Here is a 19,194-nt window from a genome sequence, read left to right as displayed (position 1 = left end):
TGCTACTTTTATTACATTTTAATCAGGATGGCCTTGCCGTCTCAGGCCCTGTGTTTAGGCCGCAGTCTCCTCTGAAGACATGGGTTCAAATCCCACTTCTCACAATGACTGATGTTTCCCACTTGGTCAGGCTCATTCACTGTATTTCTACAAGAAATAAAAAGCAGAAACGCATTTAATCTAAAAAAGTTAAGACATTATATACAATGTTAAATTTGTGATATAAGGACCAAACAAATGTTTGAAATTGTTGCTTTTTTTGAGTGTTTTTCAGTCAGGATGGCCGAGCGGTCTAAGGCGCTGCGTTCAGGCCGCAGTCTCCTCTGGAGGCGTGGGTTCAAATCCCACTTCTGACAATGACTGATGTTGTTCACTGGCTCGGTCACATTTACCGTATTTCTACATGAAGTGAAAAGCAGCAATGCATTTTTGTAAAGAAGTTGAGACACCATATTCCAGGTGAGATGTGTTATCTAAGGACAAATGAAACATTTAGTAATTGTTGCTACTTTTATTACATTTTAATCAGGATGGCCTTGCCGTCTAAGGCCCTGTGTTTAGGCCGCAGTCTCCTCTGAAGACATGGGTTCAAATCCCACTTCTCACAATGACTGATGTTTCCCACTTGGTCAGGCACATTCACTGTATTTCTACATTAAATAAAAAGTAGCAAGGCATTTCATGTAAAAAGGTTGAGACACAATATTCCATGTTACATTTTTGATCGGGCAACCAGACAAATGTTTAAAATTGTTGGCTTCTTTCAGAATTTTTCAGTCAGGATAGCCGAGCGGTCTAAGGCGCTGCGTTTAGGCCGCAGTCTCCTCTGGAGGCGTGGGTTCAAATCCCACTTCTGACAATGCCTGATGTTTCCCACCTGGTCAGACAAATTCACTGTATTTCTACATTAAATAAAAAGTAGCAAGGCATTTCATGTAAAAAGGTTGAGACACAATATTCCATGTTACATTTTTGATCGGGCAACAAATGTTTAAAATTGTTGGCTTCTTTTAGAGTTTTTCAGTCAGGATGGCCGAGCGGTCTAAGGCGCTGCGTTTAGGCCGCAGTCTCCTCTAGAGGCGTGGGTTCAAATCCTACTTTTGACAATGACAGATGTTGTTCACTGGCTCAGTCACATTTACCGTATTTCTACATGAAGTGAAAAGCAGCAATGCATTTTGTGTAAAGAAGTTGAGACACCATAATCCAGGTAAGATGTGTTATCTAAGGACAAAAGAAACATTTAGTAATTGTTGCTACTTTTATTACATTTTAATCAGGGTGGCCTTGCCGTTTAAGGCCCTGTGTTTAGGCCGCAGTCTCCTCTGAAGACACGGGTTCAAATCCCACTTCTCACAATGACTGATGTTTCCCACTTGGTCAGGCTCATTCACTGTATTTCTACAAGAAATAAAAAGCAGAAACGCATTTAATCTAAAAAAGTTAAGACATTATATACAATGTTAAATTTGTGATATAAGGACCAAACAAATGTTTGAAATTGTTGCTTTTTTTGAGTGTTTTTCAGTCAGGATGGCCGAGCGGTCTAAGGCGCTGCGTTTAGGCCGCAGTCTCCTCTGGAGGCGTGGGTTCAAATCCTACTTCTGACAATGACTGATGTTGTTCACTGGCTGAGTCACATTTACCGTATTTCTACATGAAGTGAAAAGCAGTAATCCATTTTGTGTAAAGAAGTTGAGACACCATATTCCAGGTGAGATGTGTTATCTAAGGACAAATGAAACATTTAGTAATTGTTGCTACTTTTATTACATTTTAATCAGGATGGCCTTGCCGTCTAAGGCCCTGTGTTTAGGCCGCAGTCTCCTCTGAAGACATGGGTTCAAATCCCACTTCTCACAATGACTGATGTTTCCCACTTGGTCAGGCACATTCACTGTATTTCTACATTAAATAAAAAGTAGCAAGGCATTTCATGTAAAAAGGTTGAGACACAATATTCCATGTTACATTTTTGATCGGGCAACCAGACAAATGTTTAAAATTGTTGGCTTCTTTCAGAGTTTTTCAGTCAGGATGGCCGAGCGGTCTTAGGCGCTGCGTTTAGGCCGCAGTCTCCTCTTGAGGCGTGGGTTCAAATCCCACTTCTGACAATGACTGATGTTGTTCACTGGCTCAGTCACATTTACCGTATTTCTACATGAAGTGAAAAGCAGTAATGCATTTTGTGTAAAGAAGTTGAGACACCATATTCCAGGTAAGATGTGTTATCTAAGGACAAAAGAAACATTTAGTAATTGTTGCTACTTTTATTACATTTTAATCAGGATGGCCTTGCCGTCTCAGGCCCTGTGTTTAGGCCGCAGTCTCCTCTGAAGACATGGGTTCAAATCCCACTTCTCACAATGACTGATGTTTCCCACTTGGTCAGGCTCATTCACTGTATTTCTACAAGAAATAAAAAGCAGAAACGCATTTAATCTAAAAAAGTTAAGACATTATATACAATGTTAAATTTGTGATATAAGGACCAAACAAATGTTTGAAATTGTTGCTTTTTTTGAGTGTTTTTCAGTCAGGATGGCCGAGCGGTCTAAGGCGCTGCGTTCAGGCCGCAGTCTCCTCTGGAGGCGTGGGTTCAAATCCCACTTCTGACAATGACTGATGTTGTTCACTGGCTCGGTCACATTTACCGTATTTCTACATGAAGTGAAAAGCAGCAATGCATTTTTGTAAAGAAGTTGAGACACCATATTCCAGGTGAGATGTGTTATCTAAGGACAAATGAAACATTTAGTAATTGTTGCTACTTTTATTACATTTTAATCAGGATGGCCTTGCCGTCTAAGGCCCTGTGTTTAGGCCGCAGTCTCCTCTGAAGACATGGGTTCAAATCCCACTTCTCACAATGACTGATGTTTCCCACTTGGTCAGGCACATTCACTGTATTTCTACATTAAATAAAAAGTAGCAAGGCATTTCATGTAAAAAGGTTGAGACACAATATTCCATGTTACATTTTTGATCGGGCAACCAGACAAATGTTTAAAATTGTTGGCTTCTTTCAGAATTTTTCAGTCAGGATAGCCGAGCGGTCTAAGGCGCTGCGTTTAGGCCGCAGTCTCCTCTGGAGGCGTGGGTTCAAATCCCACTTCTGACAATGCCTGATGTTTCCCACCTGGTCAGACAAATTCACTGTATTTCTACATTAAATAAAAAGTAGCAAGGCATTTCATGTAAAAAGGTTGAGACACAATATTCCATGTTACATTTTTGATCGGGCAACAAATGTTTAAAATTGTTGGCTTCTTTTAGAGTTTTTCAGTCAGGATGGCCGAGCGGTCTAAGGCGCTGCGTTTAGGCCGCAGTCTCCTCTAGAGGCGTGGGTTCAAATCCTACTTTTGACAATGACAGATGTTGTTCACTGGCTCAGTCACATTTACCGTATTTCTACATGAAGTGAAAAGCAGCAATGCATTTTGTGTAAAGAAGTTGAGACACCATAATCCAGGTAAGATGTGTTATCTAAGGACAAAAGAAACATTTAGTAATTGTTGCTACTTTTATTACATTTTAATCAGGGTGGCCTTGCCGTTTAAGGCCCTGTGTTTAGGCCGCAGTCTCCTCTGAAGACACGGGTTCAAATCCCACTTCTCACAATGACTGATGTTTCCCACTTGGTCAGGCTCATTCACTGTATTTCTACAAGAAATAAAAAGCAGAAACGCATTTAATCTAAAAAAGTTAAGACATTATATACAATGTTAAATTTGTGATATAAGGACCAAACAAATGTTTGAAATTGTTGCTTTTTTTGAGTGTTTTTCAGTCAGGATGGCCGAGCGGTCTAAGGCGCTGCGTTTAGGCCGCAGTCTCCTCTGGAGGCGTGGGTTTAAATCCTACTTCTGACAATGACTGATGTTGTTCACTGGCTGAGTCACATTTACCGTATTTCTACATGAAGTGAAAAGCAGTAATCCATTTTGTGTAAAGAAGTTGAAACACCATATTCCAGGTGAGATGTGTTATCTAAGGACAAATGAAACATTTAGTAATTGTTGCTACTTTTATTACATTTTAATCAGGATGGCCTTGCCGTCTAAGGCCCTGTGTTTAGGCCGCAGTCTCCTCTGAAGACATGGGTTCAAATCCCACTTCTCACAATGACTGATGTTTCCCACTTGGTCAGGCACATTCACTGTATTTCTACATTAAATAAAAAGTAGCAAGGCATTTCATGTAAAAAGGTTGAGACACAATATTCCATGTTACATTTTTGATCGGGCAACCAGACAAATGTTTAAAATTGTTGGCTTCTTTCAGAGTTTTTCAGTCAGGATGGCCGAGCGGTCTTAGGCGCTGCGTTTAGGCCGCAGTCTCCTCTGGAGGCGTGGGTTCAAATCCCACTTCTGACAATGACTGATGTTGTTCACTGGCTCAGTCACATTTACCGTATTTCTACATGAAGTGAAAAGCAGCAATGCATTTTGTGTAAAGAAGTTGAGACACCATATTCCAGGTGAGATGTGTTATCTAAGGACAAAAGAAACATTTAGTAATTGTTCCTACTTTTATTACATTTTAATCAGGATGGCCTTGCCGTCTCAGGCCCTGTGTTTAGGCCGCAGTCTCCTCTGAAGACATGGGTTCAAATCCCACTTCTCACAATGACTGATGTTTCCCACTTGGTCAGGCACATTCACTGTATTTCTACATTAAATAAAAAGTAGCAAGGCATTTCATGTAAAAAGGTTGAGACACAATATTCCATGTTACATTTTTGATCGGGCAACCAGACAAATGTTTAAAATTGTTGGCTTCTTTCAGAATTTTTCAGTCAGGATAGCCGAGCGGTCTAAGGCGCTGCGTTTAGGCCGCAGTCTCCTCTGGAGGCGTGGGTTCAAATCCCACTTCTGACAATGACTGATGTTGTTCACTGGCTCAGTCACATTTACCGTATTTCTACATGAAGTGAAAAGCAGTAATGCATTTTGTGTAAAGAAGTTGAGACACCATATTCCAGGTAAGATGTGTTATCTAAGGACAAAAGAAACATTTAGTAATTGTTGCTACTTTTATTACATTTTAATCAGGATGGCCTTGCCGTCTAAGGCCCTGTGTTTAGGCCGCAGTCTCCTCTCAAGACATGGGTTCAAATCCCACTTCTCACAATGACTGATGTTTCCCACTTGGTCAGGCACATTCACTGTATTTCTACAAGAAATAAAAAGCAGAAACGCATTTAATCTCAAAAAGTTAAGACATTATATACAATGTTAAATTTGTGATATAAGGACCAAACAAATGTTTGAAATTGTTGCTTTTTTTGAGTGTTTTTCAGTCAGGATGGCCGAGCCGTCTAAGGCGCTGCGTTTAGGCCGCAGTCTCCTCTGGAGGCGTGGGTTCAAATCCCACTTCTGACAATGAGTGATGTTGTTCACTGGCTCAGTCACATTTACCGTATTTCTACATGAAGTGAAAAGCAGTAATGCATTTTGTGTAAAGAAGTTGAGACACCATATTCCAGGTAAGATGTGTTATCTAAGGACAAAAGAAACATTTAGTAATTGTTGCTACTTTTATTACATTTTAATCAGGATGGCCTTGCCGTCTCAGGCCCTGTGTTTAGGCCGCAGTCTCCTCTGAAGACATGGGTTCAAATCCCACTTCTCACAATGACTGATGTTTCCCGCTCGGTCAGGCACATTCACTGTATTTCTACATTAAATAAAAAGTAGCAAGGCATTTCATGTAAAAAGGTTGAGACACAATATTCCATGTTACATTTTTGATCGGGCAACCAGACAAATGTTTAAAATTGTTGGCTTCTTTCAGAGTTTTTCAGTCAGGATGGCCGAGCGGTCTTAGGCGCTGCGTTTAGGCCGCAGTCTCCTCTTGAGGCGCGGTTTCAAATCCCACTTCTGACAATGACTGATGTTGTTCACCGGCTCAGTCACATTTACCGTATTTCTACATGAAGTGAAAAGCAGTAATGCATTTTGTGTAAAGAAGTTGAGACACCATATTCCAGGTAAGATGTGTTATCTAAGGACAAAAGAAACATTTAGTAATTGTTGCTACTTTTATTACATTTTAATCAGGATGGCCTTGCCGTCTCAGGCCCTGTGTTTATGCCGCAGTCTCCTCTGAAGACATGGGTTCAAATCCCACTTCTCACAATGACTGATGTTTCCCACTTGGTCAGGCACATTCACTGTATTTCTACATTAAATAAAAAGTAGCAAGGCATTTCATGTAAAAAGGTTGAGACACAATATTCCATGTTACATTTTTGATCGGGCAACCAGACAAATGTTTAAAATTGTTGGCTTCTTTCAGAGTTTTTCAGTCAGGATGGCCGAGCGGTCTTAGGCGCTGCGTTTAGGCCGCAGTCTCCTCTTGAGGCGTGGGTTCAAATCCCACTTCTGACAATGACTGATGTTGTTCACTGGCTCAGTCACATTTACCGTATTTCTACATGAAGTGAAAAGCAGTAATGCATTTTGTGTAAAGAAGTTGAGACACCATATTCCAGGTAAGATGTGTTATCTAAGGACAAAAGAAACATTTAGTAATTGTTGCTACTTTTATTACATTTTAATCAGGATGGCCTTGCCGTCTCAGGCCCTGTGTTTAGGCCGCAGTCTCCTCTGAAGACATGGGTTCAAATCCCACTTCTCACAATGACTGATGTTTCCCACTTGGTCAGGCTCATTCACTGTATTTCTACAAGAAATAAAAAGCAGAAACGCATTTAATCTAAAAAAGTTAAGACATTATATACAATGTTAAATTTGTGATATAAGGACCAAACAAATGTTTGAAATTGTTGCTTTTTTTGAGTGTTTTTCAGTCAGGATGGCCGAGCGGTCTAAGGCGCTGCGTTCAGGCCGCAGTCTCCTCTGGAGGCGTGGGTTCAAATCCCACTTCTGACAATGACTGATGTTGTTCACTGGCTCGGTCACATTTACCGTATTTCTACATGAAGTGAAAAGCAGCAATGCATTTTTGTAAAGAAGTTGAGACACCATATTCCAGGTGAGATGTGTTATCTAAGGACAAATGAAACATTTAGTAATTGTTGCTACTTTTATTACATTTTAATCAGGATGGCCTTGCCGTCTAAGGCCCTGTGTTTAGGCCGCAGTCTCCTCTGAAGACATGGGTTCAAATCCCACTTCTCACAATGACTGATGTTTCCCACTTGGTCAGGCACATTCACTGTATTTCTACATTAAATAAAAAGTAGCAAGGCATTTCATGTAAAAAGGTTGAGACACAATATTCCATGTTACATTTTTGATCGGGCAACCAGACAAATGTTTAAAATTGTTGGCTTCTTTCAGAATTTTTCAGTCAGGATAGCCGAGCGGTCTAAGGCGCTGCGTTTAGGCCGCAGTCTCCTCTGGAGGCGTGGGTTCAAATCCCACTTCTGACAATGCCTGATGTTTCCCACCTGGTCAGACAAATTCACTGTATTTCTACATTAAATAAAAAGTAGCAAGGCATTTCATGTAAAAAGGTTGAGACACAATATTCCATGTTACATTTTTGATCGGGCAACAAATGTTTAAAATTGTTGGCTTCTTTTAGAGTTTTTCAGTCAGGATGGCCGAGCGGTCTAAGGCGCTGCGTTTAGGCCGCAGTCTCCTCTAGAGGCGTGGGTTCAAATCCTACTTTTGACAATGACAGATGTTGTTCACTGGCTCAGTCACATTTACCGTATTTCTACATGAAGTGAAAAGCAGCAATGCATTTTGTGTAAAGAAGTTGAGACACCATAATCCAGGTAAGATGTGTTATCTAAGGACAAAAGAAACATTTAGTAATTGTTGCTACTTTTATTACATTTTAATCAGGGTGGCCTTGCCGTTTAAGGCCCTGTGTTTAGGCCGCAGTCTCCTCTGAAGACACGGGTTCAAATCCCACTTCTCACAATGACTGATGTTTCCCACTTGGTCAGGCACATTCACTGTATTTCTACAAGAAATAAAAAGCAGAAACGCATTTAATCTAAAAAAGTTAAGACATTATATACAATGTTAAATTTGTGATATAAGGACCAAACAAATGTTTGAAATTGTTGCTTTTTTTGAGTGTTTTTCAGTCAGGATGGCCGAGCCGTCTAAGGCGCTGCGTTTAGGCCGCAGTCTCCTCTGGAGGCGTGGGTTCAAATCCCACTTCTGACAATGAGTGATGTTGTTCACTGGCTCAGTCACATTTACCGTATTTCTACATGAAGTGAAAAGCAGTAATGCATTTTGTGTAAAGAAGTTGAGACACCATATTCCAGGTAAGATGTGTTATCTAAGGACAAAAGAAACATTTAGTAATTGTTGCTACTTTTATTACATTTTAATCAGGATGGCCTTGCCGTCTCAGGCCCTGTGTTTAGGCCGCAGTCTCCTCTGAAGACATGGGTTCAAATCCCACTTCTCACAATGACTGATGTTTCCCACTTGGTCAGGCTCATTCACTGTATTTCTACAAGAAATAAAAAGCAGAAACGCATTTAATCTAAAAAAGTTAAGACATTATATACAATGTTAAATTTGTGATATAAGGACCAAACAAATGTTTGAAATTGTTGCTTTTTTTGAGTGTTTTTCAGTCAGGATGGCCGAGCGGTCTAAGGCGCTGCGTTCAGGCCGCAGTCTCCTCTGGAGGCGTGGGTTCAAATCCCACTTCTGACAATGACTGATGTTGTTCACTGGCTCGGTCACATTTACCGTATTTCTACATGAAGTGAAAAGCAGCAATGCATTTTTGTAAAGAAGTTGAGACACCATATTCCAGGTGAGATGTGTTATCTAAGGACAAATGAAACATTTAGTAATTGTTGCTACTTTTATTACATTTTAATCAGGATGGCCTTGCCGTCTAAGGCCCTGTGTTTAGGCCGCAGTCTCCTCTGAAGACATGGGTTCAAATCCCACTTCTCACAATGACTGATGTTTCCCACTTGGTCAGGCACATTCACTGTATTTCTACATTAAATAAAAAGTAGCAAGGCATTTCATGTAAAAAGGTTGAGACACAATATTCCATGTTACATTTTTGATCGGGCAACCAGACAAATGTTTAAAATTGTTGGCTTCTTTCAGAATTTTTCAGTCAGGATAGCCGAGCGGTCTAAGGCGCTGCGTTTAGGCCGCAGTCTCCTCTGGAGGCGTGGGTTCAAATCCCACTTCTGACAATGCCTGATGTTTCCCACCTGGTCAGACAAATTCACTGTATTTCTACATTAAATAAAAAGTAGCAAGGCATTTCATGTAAAAAGGTTGAGACACAATATTCCATGTTACATTTTTGATCGGGCAACAAATGTTTAAAATTGTTGGCTTCTTTTAGAGTTTTTCAGTCAGGATGGCCGAGCGGTCTAAGGCGCTGCGTTTAGGCCGCAGTCTCCTCTAGAGGCGTGGGTTCAAATCCTACTTTTGACAATGACAGATGTTGTTCACTGGCTCAGTCACATTTACCGTATTTCTACATGAAGTGAAAAGCAGCAATGCATTTTGTGTAAAGAAGTTGAGACACCATAATCCAGGTAAGATGTGTTATCTAAGGACAAAAGAAACATTTAGTAATTGTTGCTACTTTTATTACATTTTAATCAGGGTGGCCTTGCCGTTTAAGGCCCTGTGTTTAGGCCGCAGTCTCCTCTGAAGACACGGGTTCAAATCCCACTTCTCACAATGACTGATGTTTCCCACTTGGTCAGGCACATTCACTGTATTTCTACAAGAAATAAAAAGCAGAAACGCATTTAATCTAAAAAAGTTAAGACATTATATACAATGTTAAATTTGTGATATAAGGACCAAACAAATGTTTGAAATTGTTGCTTTTTTTGAGTGTTTTTCAGTCAGGATGGCCGAGCGGTCTAAGGCGCTGCGTTTAGGCCGCAGTCTCCTCTGGAGGCGTGGGTTCAAATCCTACTTCTGACAATGACTGATGTTGTTCACTGGCTGAGTCACATTTACCGTATTTCTACATGAAGTGAAAAGCAGTAATCCATTTTGTGTAAAGAAGTTGAGACACCATATTCCAGGTGAGATGTGTTATCTAAGGACAAATGAAACATTTAGTAATTGTTGCTACTTTTATTACATTTTAATCAGGATGGCCTTGCCGTCTAAGGCCCTGTGTTTAGGCCGCAGTCTCCTCTGAAGACATGGGTTCAAATCCCACTTCTCACAATGACTGATGTTTCCCACTTGGTCAGGCACATTCACTGTATTTCTACATTAAATAAAAAGTAGCAAGGCATTTCATGTAAAAAGGTTGAGACACAATATTCCATGTTACATTTTTGATCGGGCAACCAGACAAATGTTTAAAATTGTTGGCTTCTTTCAGAGTTTTTCAGTCAGGATGGCCGAGCGGTCTTAGGCGCTGCGTTTAGGCCGCAGTCTCCTCTGGAGGCGTGGGTTCAAATCCCACTTCTGACAATGACTGATGTTGTTCACTGGCTCAGTCACATTTACCGTATTTCTACATGAAGTGAAAAGCAGCAATGCATTTTGTGTAAAGAAGTTGAGACACCATATTCCAGGTGAGATGTGTTATCTAAGGACAAAAGAAACATTTAGTAATTGTTCCTACTTTTATTACATTTTAATCAGGATGGCCTTGCCGTCTCAGGCCCTGTGTTTAGGCCGCAGTCTCCTCTGAAGACATGGGTTCAAATCCCACTTCTCACAATGACTGATGTTTCCCACTTGGTCAGGCACATTCACTGTATTTCTACATTAAATAAAAAGTAGCAAGGCATTTCATGTAAAAAGGTTGAGACACAATATTCCATGTTACATTTTTGATCGGGCAACCAGACAAATGTTTAAAATTGTTGGCTTCTTTCAGAATTTTTCAGTCAGGATAGCCGAGCGGTCTAAGGCGCTGCGTTTAGGCCGCAGTCTCCTCTGGAGGCGTGGGTTCAAATCCCACTTCTGACAATGACTGATGTTGTTCACTGGCTCAGTCACATTTACCGTATTTCTACATGAAGTGAAAAGCAGTAATGCATTTTGTGTAAAGAAGTTGAGACACCATATTCCAGGTAAGATGTGTTATCTAAGGACAAAAGAAACATTTAGTAATTGTTGCTACTTTTATTACATTTTAATCAGGATGGCCTTGCCGTCTAAGGCCCTGTGTTTAGGCCGCAGTCTCCTCTCAAGACATGGGTTCAAATCCCACTTCTCACAATGACTGATGTTTCCCACTTGGTCAGGCACATTCACTGTATTTCTACAAGAAATAAAAAGCAGAAACGCATTTAATCTCAAAAAGTTAAGACATTATATACAATGTTAAATTTGTGATATAAGGACCAAACAAATGTTTGAAATTGTTGCTTTTTTTGAGTGTTTTTCAGTCAGGATGGCCGAGCCGTCTAAGGCGCTGCGTTTAGGCCGCAGTCTCCTCTGGAGGCGTGGGTTCAAATCCCACTTCTGACAATGAGTGATGTTGTTCACTGGCTCAGTCACATTTACCGTATTTCTACATGAAGTGAAAAGCAGTAATGCATTTTGTGTAAAGAAGTTGAGACACCATATTCCAGGTAAGATGTGTTATCTAAGGACAAAAGAAACATTTAGTAATTGTTGCTACTTTTATTACATTTTAATCAGGATGGCCTTGCCGTCTCAGGCCCTGTGTTTAGGCCGCAGTCTCCTCTGAAGACATGGGTTCAAATCCCACTTCTCACAATGACTGATGTTTCCCGCTCGGTCAGGCACATTCACTGTATTTCTACATTAAATAAAAAGTAGCAAGGCATTTCATGTAAAAAGGTTGAGACACAATATTCCATGTTACATTTTTGATCGGGCAACCAGACAAATGTTTAAAATTGTTGGCTTCTTTCAGAGTTTTTCAGTCAGGATGGCCGAGCGGTCTTAGGCGCTGCGTTTAGGCCGCAGTCTCCTCTTGAGGCGCGGTTTCAAATCCCACTTCTGACAATGACTGATGTTGTTCACTGGCTCGGTCACATTTACCGTATTTCTACATGAAGTGAAAAGCAGCAATGCATTTTTGTAAAGAAGTTGAGACACAATATTCCAGGTGAGATGTGTTATCTAAGGACAAATGAAACATTTAGTAATTGTTGCTACTTTTATTACATTTTAATCAGGATGGCCTTGCCGTCTAAGGCCCTGTGTTTAGGCCGCAGTCTCCTCTGAAGACATGGGTTCAAATCCCACTTCTCACAATGACTGATGTTTCCCACTTGGTCAGGCACATTCACTGTATTTCTACAAGAAATAAAAAGCAGAAACGCATTTAATCTCAAAAAGTTAAGACATTATATACAATGTTAAATTTGTGATATAAGGACCAAACAAATGTTTGAAATTGTTGCTTTTTTTGAGTGTTTTTCAGTCAGGATGGCCGAGCCGTCTAAGGCGCTGCGTTTAGGCCGCAGTCTCCTCTGGAGGCGTGGGTTCAAATCCCACTTCTGACAATGAGTGATGTTGTTCACTGGCTCAGTCACATTTACCGTATTTCTACATGAAGTGAAAAGCAGTAATGCATTTTGTGTAAAGAAGTTGAGACACCATATTCCAGGTAAGATGTGTTATCTAAGGACAAAAGAAACATTTAGTAATTGTTGCTACTTTTATTACATTTTAATCAGGATGGCCTTGCCGTCTCAGGCCCTGTGTTTAGGCCGCAGTCTCCTCTGAAGAGATGGGTTCAAATCCCACTTCTCACAATGACTGATGTTTCCCGCTTGGTCAGGCACATTCACTGTATTTCTACATTAAATAAAAAGTAGCAAGGCATTTCATGTAAAAAGGTTGAGACACAATATTCCATGTTACATTTTTGATCGGGCAACCAGACAAATGTTTAAAATTGTTGGCTTCTTTCAGAGTTTTTCAGTCAGGATGGCCGAGCGGTCTTAGGCGCTGCGTTTAGGCCGCAGTCTCCTCTTGAGGCGTGGGTTCAAATCCCACTTCTGACAATGACTGATGTTGTTCACTGGCTCAGTCACATTTACCGTATTTCTACATGAAGTGAAAAGCAGTAATGCATTTTGTGTAAAGAAGTTGAGACACCATATTCCAGGTAAGATGTGTTATCTAAGGACAAAAGAAACATTTAGTAATTGTTGCTACTTTTATTACATTTTAATCAGGATGGCCTTGCCGTCTCAGGCCCTGTGTTTAGGCCGCAGTCTCCTCTGAAGACATGGGTTCAAATCCCACTTCTCACAATGACTGATGTTTCCCACTTGGTCAGGCTCATTCACTGTATTTCTACAAGAAATAAAAAGCAGAAACGCATTTAATCTAAAAAAGTTAAGACATTATATACAATGTTAAATTTGTGATATAAGGACCAAACAAATGTTTGAAATTGTTGCTTTTTTTGAGTGTTTTTCAGTCAGGATGGCCGAGCGGTCTAAGGCGCTGCGTTCAGGCCGCAGTCTCCTCTGGAGGCGTGGGTTCAAATCCTACTTCTGACAATGACTGATGTTGTTCACTGGCTGAGTCACATTTACCGTATTTCTACATGAAGTGAAAAGCAGTAATCCATTTTGTGTAAAGAAGTTGAGACACCATATTCCAGGTGAGATGTGTTATCTAAGGACAAATGAAACATTTAGTAATTGTTGCTACTTTTATTACATTTTAATCAGGATGGCCTTGCCGTCTAAGGCCCTGTGTTTAGGCCGCAGTCTCCTCTGAAGACATGGGTTCAAATCCCACTTCTCACAATGACTGATGTTTCCCACTTGGTCAGGCACATTCACTGTATTTCTACATTAAATAAAAAGTAGCAAGGCATTTCATGTAAAAAGGTTGAGACACAATATTCCATGTTACATTTTTGATCGGGCAACCAGACAAATGTTTAAAATTGTTGGCTTCTTTCAGAGTTTTTCAGTCAGGATGGCCGAGCGGTCTTAGGCGCTGCGTTTAGGCCGCAGTCTCCTCTTGAGGCGTGGGTTCAAATCCCACTTCTGACAATGACTGATGTTGTTCACTGGCTCAGTCACATTTACCGTATTTCTACATGAAGTGAAAAGCAGTAATGCATTTTGTGTAAAGAAGTTGAGACACCATATTCCAGGTAAGATGTGTTATCTAAGGACAAAAGAAACATTTAGTAATTGTTGCTACTTTTATTACATTTTAATCAGGATGGCCTTGCCGTCTCAGGCCCTGTGTTTAGGCCGCAGTCTCCTCTGAAGACATGGGTTCAAATCCCACTTCTCACAATGACTGATGTTTCCCACTTGGTCAGGCTCATTCACTGTATTTCTACAAGAAATAAAAAGCAGAAACGCATTTAATCTAAAAAAGTTAAGACATTATATACAATGTTAAATTTGTGATATAAGGACCAAACAAATGTTTGAAATTGTTGCTTTTTTTGAGTGTTTTTCAGTCAGGATGGCCGAGCGGTCTAAGGCGCTGCGTTCAGGCCGCAGTCTCCTCTGGAGGCGTGGGTTCAAATCCCACTTCTGACAATGACTGATGTTGTTCACTGGCTCGGTCACATTTACCGTATTTCTACATGAAGTGAAAAGCAGCAATGCATTTTTGTAAAGAAGTTGAGACACCATATTCCAGGTGAGATGTGTTATCTAAGGACAAATGAAACATTTAGTAATTGTTGCTACTTTTATTACATTTTAACCAGGATGGCCTTGCCGTCTAAGGCCCTGTGTTTAGGCCGCAGTCTCCTCTGAAGACATGGGTTCAAATCCCACTTCTCACAATGACTGATGTTTCCCACTTGGTCAGGCACATTCACTGTATTTCTACAAGAAATAAAAAGCAGAAACGCATTTAATCTCAAAAAGTTAAGACATTATATACAATGTTAAATTTGTGATATAAGGACCAAACAAATGTTTGAAATTGTTGCTTTTTTTGAGTGTTTTTCAGTCAGGATGGCCGAGCCGTCTAAGGCGCTGCGTTTAGGCCGCAGTCTCCTCTGGAGGCGTGGGTTCAAATCCCACTTCTGACAATGAGTGATGTTGTTCACTGGCTCAGTCACATTTACCGTATTTCTACATGAAGTGAAAAGCAGTAATGCATTTTGTGTAAAGAAGTTGAGACACCATATTCCAGGTAAGATGTGTTATCTAAGGACAAAAGATACATTTAGTAATTGTTGCTACTTTTATTACATTTTAATCAGGATGGCCTTGCCGTCTCAGGCCCTGTGTTTAGGCCGCAGTCTCCTCTGAAGACATGGGTTCAAATCCCACTTCTCACAATGACTGATGTTTCCCGCTTGGTCAGGCACATTCACTGTATTTCTACATTAAATAAAAAGTAGCAAGGCATTTCATGTAAAAAGGTTGAGACACAATATTCCATGTTACATTTTTGATCGGGCAACCAGACAAATGTTTAAAATTGTTGGCTTCTTTCAGAGTTTTTCAGTCAGGATGGCCGAGCGGTCTTAGGCGCTGCGTTTAGGCCGCAGTCTCCTCTTGAGGCGTGGGTTCAAATCCCACTTCTGACAATGACTGATGTTGTTCACTGGCTCAGTCACATTTACCGTATTTCTACATGAAGTGAAAAGCAGTAATGCATTTTGTGTAAAGAAGTTGAGACACCATATTCCAGGTAAGATGTGTTATCTAAGGACAAAAGAAACATTTAGTAATTGTTGCTACTTTTATTACATTTTAATCAGGATGGCCTTGCCGTCTCAGGCCCTGTGTTTAGGCCGCAGTCTCCTCTGAAGACATGGGTTCAAATCCCACTTCTCACAATGACTGATGTTTCCCACTTGGTCAGGCTCATTCACTGTATTTCTACAAGAAATAAAAAGCAGAAACGCATTTAATCTAAAAAAGTTAAGACATTATATACAATGTTAAATTTGTGATATAAGGACCAAACAAATGTTTGAAATTGTTGCTTTTTTTGAGTGTTTTTCAGTCAGGATGGCCGAGCGGTCTAAGGCGCTGCGTTCAGGCCGCAGTCTCCTCTGGAGGCGTGGGTTCAAATCCCACTTCTGACAATGACTGATGTTGTTCACTGGCTCGGTCACATTTACCGTATTTCTACATGAAGTGAAAAGCAGCAATGCATTTTTGTAAAGAAGTTGAGACACCATATTCCAGGTGAGATGTGTTATCTAAGGACAAATGAAACATTTAGTAATTGTTGCTACTTTTATTACATTTTAATCAGGATGGCCTTGCCGTCTAAGGCCCTGTGTTTAGGCCGCAGTCTCCTCTGAAGACATGGGTTCAAATCCCACTTCTCACAATGACTGATGTTTCCCACTTGGTCAGGCACATTCACTGTATTTCTACATTAAATAAAAAGTAGCAAGGCATTTCATGTAAAAAGGTTGAGACACAATATTCCATGTTACATTTTTGATCGGGCAACCAGACAAATGTTTAAAATTGTTGGCTTCTTTCAGAATTTTTCAGTCAGGATAGCCGAGCGGTCTAAGGCGCTGCGTTTAGGCCGCAGTCTCCTCTGGAGGCGTGGGTTCAAATCCCACTTCTGACAATGCCTGATGTTTCCCACCTGGTCAGACAAATTCACTGTATTTCTACATTAAATAAAAAGTAGCAAGGCATTTCATGTAAAAAGGTTGAGACACAATATTCCATGTTACATTTTTGATCGGGCAACAAATGTTTAAAATTGTTGGCTTCTTTTAGAGTTTTTCAGTCAGGATGGCCGAGCGGTCTAAGGCGCTGCGTTTAGGCCGCAGTCTCCTCTAGAGGCGTGGGTTCAAATCCTACTTTTGACAATGACAGATGTTGTTCACTGGCTCAGTCACATTTACCGTATTTCTACATGAAGTGAAAAGCAGTAATGCATTTTGTGTAAAGAAGTTGAGACACCATATTCCAGGTAAGATGTGTTATCTAAGGACAAAAGATACATTTAGTAATTGTTGCTACTTTTATTACATTTTAATCAGGATGGCCTTGCCGTCTCAGGCCCTGTGTTTAGGCCGCAGTCTCCTCTGAAGACATGGGTTCAAATCCCACTTCTCACAATGACTGATGTTTCCCGCTTGGTCAGGCACATTCACTGTATTTCTACATTAAATAAAAAGTAGCAAGGCATTTCATGTAAAAAGGTTGAGACACAATATTCCATGTTACATTTTTGATCGGGCAACCAGACAAATGTTTAAAATTGTTGGCTTCTTTCAGAGTTTTTCAGTCAGGATGGCCGAGCGGTCTTAGGCGCTGCGTTTAGGCCGCAGTCTCCTCTTGAGGCGTGGGTTCAAATCCCACTTCTGACAATGACTGATGTTGTTCACTGGCTCAGTCACATTTACCGTATTTCTACATGAAGTGAAAAGCAGTAATGCATTTTGTGTAAAGAAGTTGAGACACCATATTCCAGGTAAGATGTGTTATCTAAGGACAAAAGAAACATTTAGTAATTGTTGCTACTTTTATTACATTTTAATCAGGATGGCCTTGCCGTCTCAGGCCCTGTGTTTAGGCCGCAGTCTCCTCTGAAGACATGGGTTCAAATCCCACTTCTCACAATGACTGATGTTTCCCACTTGGTCAGGCTCATTCACTGTATTTCTACAAGAAATAAAAAGCAGAAACGCATTTAATCTAAAAAAGTTAAGACATTATATACAATGTTAAATTTGTGATATAAGGACCAAACAAATGTTTGAAATTGTTGCTTTTTTTGAGTGTTTTTCAGTCAGGATGGCCGAGCGGTCTAAGGCGCTGCGTTCAGGCCGCAGTCTCCTCTGGAGGCGTGGGTTCAAATCCCACTTCTGACAATGACTGATGTTGTTCACTGGCTCGGTCACATTTACCGTATTTCTACATGAAGTGAAAAGCAGCAATGCATTTTTGTAAAGAAGTTGAGACACCATATTCCAGGTGAGATGTGTTATCTAAGGACAAATGAAACATTTAGTAATTGTTGCTACTTTTATTACATTTTAATCAGGATGGCCTTGCCGTCTAAGGCCCTGTGTTTAGGCCGCAGTCTCCTCTGAAGACATGGGTTCAAATCCCACTTCTCACAATGACTGATGTTTCCCACTTGGTCAGGCACATTCACTGTATTTCTACATTAAATAAAAAGTAGCAAGGCATTTCATGTAAAAAGGTTGAGACACAATATTCCATGTTACATTTTTGATCGGGCAACCAGACAAATGTTTAAAATTGTTGGCTTCTTTCAGAATTTTTCAGTCAGGATAGCCGAGCGGTCTAAGGCGCTGCGTTTAGGCCGCAGTCTCCTCTGGAGGCGTGGGTTCAAATCCCACTTCTGACAATGCCTGATGTTTCCCACCTGGTCAGACAAATTCACTGTATTTCTACATTAAATAAAAAGTAGCAAGGCATTTCATGTAAAAAGGTTGAGACACAATATTCCATGTTACATTTTTGATCGGGCAACAAATGTTTAAAATTGTTGGCTTCTTTTAGAGTTTTTCAGTCAGGATGGCCGAGCGGTCTAAGGCGCTGCGTTTAGGCCGCAGTCTCCTCTAGAGGCGTGGGTTCAAATCCTACTTTTGACAATGACAGATGTTGTTCACTGGCTCAGTCACATTTACCGTATTTCTACATGAAGTGAAAAGCAGCAATGCATTTTGTGTAAAGAAGTTGAGACACCATAATCCAGGTAAGATGTGTTATCTAAGGACAAAAGAAACATTTAGTAATTGTTGCTACTTTTATTACATTTTAATCAGGGTGGCCTTGCCGTTTAAGGCCCTGTGTTTAGGCCGCAGTCTCCTCTGAAGACACGGGTTCAAATCCCACTTCTCACAATGACTGATGTTTCCCACTTGGTCAGGCACATTCACTGTATTTCTACAAGAAATAAAAAGCAGAAACGCATTTAATCTAAAAAAGTTAAGACATTATATACAATGTTAAATTTGTGATATAAGGACCAAACAAATGTTTGAAATTGTTGCTTTTTTTGAGTGTTTTTCAGTCAGGATGGCCGAGCGGTCTAAGGCGCTGCGTTTAGGCCGCAGTCTCCTCTGGAGGCGTGGGTTCAAATCCTACTTCTGACAATGACTGATGTTGTTCACTGGCTGAGTCACATTTACCGTATTTCTACATGAAGTGAAAAGCAGTAATCCATTTTGTGTAAAGAAGTTGAGACACCATATTCCAGGTGAGATGTGTTATCTAAGGACAAATGAAACATTTAGTAATTGTTGCTACTTTTATTACATTTTAATCAGGATGGCCTTGCCGTCTAAGGCCCTGTGTTTAGGCCGCAGTCTCCTCTGAAGACA

General features: G+C 40.5%; 26 non-coding genes across 26 annotated transcripts; all 26 read left to right on the top strand.

Moving 5' to 3' along the window:
- Positions 1 to 273: 273 nt before the first annotated feature.
- Positions 274 to 356, top strand: trnal-cag (transfer RNA leucine (anticodon CAG)). Its single transcript has one exon. It is a non-coding gene; the product is annotated as a tRNA-Leu (tRNA).
- A 420-nt stretch (positions 357 to 776) lies between these two features.
- trnal-uag (transfer RNA leucine (anticodon UAG)) lies at positions 777 to 859 on the top strand. The gene has a single exon. It is a non-coding gene; the product is annotated as a tRNA-Leu (tRNA).
- A 668-nt stretch (positions 860 to 1,527) lies between these two features.
- Positions 1,528 to 1,610, top strand: trnal-uag (transfer RNA leucine (anticodon UAG)). Its single transcript has one exon. It is a non-coding gene; the product is annotated as a tRNA-Leu (tRNA).
- Positions 1,611 to 2,535: 925 nt separating this feature from the next.
- On the top strand, positions 2,536 to 2,618 carry trnal-cag (transfer RNA leucine (anticodon CAG)). The gene has a single exon. It is a non-coding gene; the product is annotated as a tRNA-Leu (tRNA).
- A 420-nt stretch (positions 2,619 to 3,038) lies between these two features.
- trnal-uag (transfer RNA leucine (anticodon UAG)) lies at positions 3,039 to 3,121 on the top strand. The gene has a single exon. It is a non-coding gene; the product is annotated as a tRNA-Leu (tRNA).
- A 668-nt stretch (positions 3,122 to 3,789) lies between these two features.
- On the top strand, positions 3,790 to 3,872 carry trnal-uag (transfer RNA leucine (anticodon UAG)). The gene has a single exon. It is a non-coding gene; the product is annotated as a tRNA-Leu (tRNA).
- Positions 3,873 to 4,293: 421 nt separating this feature from the next.
- Positions 4,294 to 4,376, top strand: trnal-uag (transfer RNA leucine (anticodon UAG)). The gene has a single exon. It is a non-coding gene; the product is annotated as a tRNA-Leu (tRNA).
- Positions 4,377 to 4,797: 421 nt separating this feature from the next.
- Positions 4,798 to 4,880, top strand: trnal-uag (transfer RNA leucine (anticodon UAG)). The gene has a single exon. It is a non-coding gene; the product is annotated as a tRNA-Leu (tRNA).
- A 421-nt stretch (positions 4,881 to 5,301) lies between these two features.
- On the top strand, positions 5,302 to 5,384 carry trnal-uag (transfer RNA leucine (anticodon UAG)). Its single transcript has one exon. It is a non-coding gene; the product is annotated as a tRNA-Leu (tRNA).
- A 1,429-nt stretch (positions 5,385 to 6,813) lies between these two features.
- On the top strand, positions 6,814 to 6,896 carry trnal-cag (transfer RNA leucine (anticodon CAG)). Its single transcript has one exon. It is a non-coding gene; the product is annotated as a tRNA-Leu (tRNA).
- A 420-nt stretch (positions 6,897 to 7,316) lies between these two features.
- Positions 7,317 to 7,399, top strand: trnal-uag (transfer RNA leucine (anticodon UAG)). The gene has a single exon. It is a non-coding gene; the product is annotated as a tRNA-Leu (tRNA).
- Positions 7,400 to 8,067: 668 nt separating this feature from the next.
- trnal-uag (transfer RNA leucine (anticodon UAG)) lies at positions 8,068 to 8,150 on the top strand. The gene has a single exon. It is a non-coding gene; the product is annotated as a tRNA-Leu (tRNA).
- Positions 8,151 to 8,571: 421 nt separating this feature from the next.
- trnal-cag (transfer RNA leucine (anticodon CAG)) lies at positions 8,572 to 8,654 on the top strand. Its single transcript has one exon. It is a non-coding gene; the product is annotated as a tRNA-Leu (tRNA).
- A 420-nt stretch (positions 8,655 to 9,074) lies between these two features.
- On the top strand, positions 9,075 to 9,157 carry trnal-uag (transfer RNA leucine (anticodon UAG)). The gene has a single exon. It is a non-coding gene; the product is annotated as a tRNA-Leu (tRNA).
- A 668-nt stretch (positions 9,158 to 9,825) lies between these two features.
- Positions 9,826 to 9,908, top strand: trnal-uag (transfer RNA leucine (anticodon UAG)). The gene has a single exon. It is a non-coding gene; the product is annotated as a tRNA-Leu (tRNA).
- Positions 9,909 to 10,329: 421 nt separating this feature from the next.
- trnal-uag (transfer RNA leucine (anticodon UAG)) lies at positions 10,330 to 10,412 on the top strand. The gene has a single exon. It is a non-coding gene; the product is annotated as a tRNA-Leu (tRNA).
- Positions 10,413 to 10,833: 421 nt separating this feature from the next.
- trnal-uag (transfer RNA leucine (anticodon UAG)) lies at positions 10,834 to 10,916 on the top strand. Its single transcript has one exon. It is a non-coding gene; the product is annotated as a tRNA-Leu (tRNA).
- Positions 10,917 to 11,337: 421 nt separating this feature from the next.
- Positions 11,338 to 11,420, top strand: trnal-uag (transfer RNA leucine (anticodon UAG)). Its single transcript has one exon. It is a non-coding gene; the product is annotated as a tRNA-Leu (tRNA).
- Positions 11,421 to 12,344: 924 nt separating this feature from the next.
- On the top strand, positions 12,345 to 12,427 carry trnal-uag (transfer RNA leucine (anticodon UAG)). The gene has a single exon. It is a non-coding gene; the product is annotated as a tRNA-Leu (tRNA).
- Positions 12,428 to 14,360: 1,933 nt separating this feature from the next.
- Positions 14,361 to 14,443, top strand: trnal-cag (transfer RNA leucine (anticodon CAG)). The gene has a single exon. It is a non-coding gene; the product is annotated as a tRNA-Leu (tRNA).
- Positions 14,444 to 14,863: 420 nt separating this feature from the next.
- trnal-uag (transfer RNA leucine (anticodon UAG)) lies at positions 14,864 to 14,946 on the top strand. The gene has a single exon. It is a non-coding gene; the product is annotated as a tRNA-Leu (tRNA).
- Positions 14,947 to 15,871: 925 nt separating this feature from the next.
- On the top strand, positions 15,872 to 15,954 carry trnal-cag (transfer RNA leucine (anticodon CAG)). The gene has a single exon. It is a non-coding gene; the product is annotated as a tRNA-Leu (tRNA).
- Positions 15,955 to 16,374: 420 nt separating this feature from the next.
- trnal-uag (transfer RNA leucine (anticodon UAG)) lies at positions 16,375 to 16,457 on the top strand. Its single transcript has one exon. It is a non-coding gene; the product is annotated as a tRNA-Leu (tRNA).
- A 1,172-nt stretch (positions 16,458 to 17,629) lies between these two features.
- On the top strand, positions 17,630 to 17,712 carry trnal-cag (transfer RNA leucine (anticodon CAG)). Its single transcript has one exon. It is a non-coding gene; the product is annotated as a tRNA-Leu (tRNA).
- A 420-nt stretch (positions 17,713 to 18,132) lies between these two features.
- trnal-uag (transfer RNA leucine (anticodon UAG)) lies at positions 18,133 to 18,215 on the top strand. Its single transcript has one exon. It is a non-coding gene; the product is annotated as a tRNA-Leu (tRNA).
- A 668-nt stretch (positions 18,216 to 18,883) lies between these two features.
- On the top strand, positions 18,884 to 18,966 carry trnal-uag (transfer RNA leucine (anticodon UAG)). The gene has a single exon. It is a non-coding gene; the product is annotated as a tRNA-Leu (tRNA).
- Positions 18,967 to 19,194: the final 228 nt, after the last annotated feature.

Source organism: Pungitius pungitius, chromosome 15, assembly GCF_949316345.1.
Source record: "Pungitius pungitius chromosome 15, fPunPun2.1, whole genome shotgun sequence".
In the NCBI taxonomy this organism is placed as follows: Eukaryota; Metazoa; Chordata; class Actinopteri; order Perciformes; family Gasterosteidae; genus Pungitius; species Pungitius pungitius.
The sequence above is the reverse complement of the archived record's forward strand: the minus strand, read 5'-3'. Positions and strand labels throughout refer to the sequence as shown.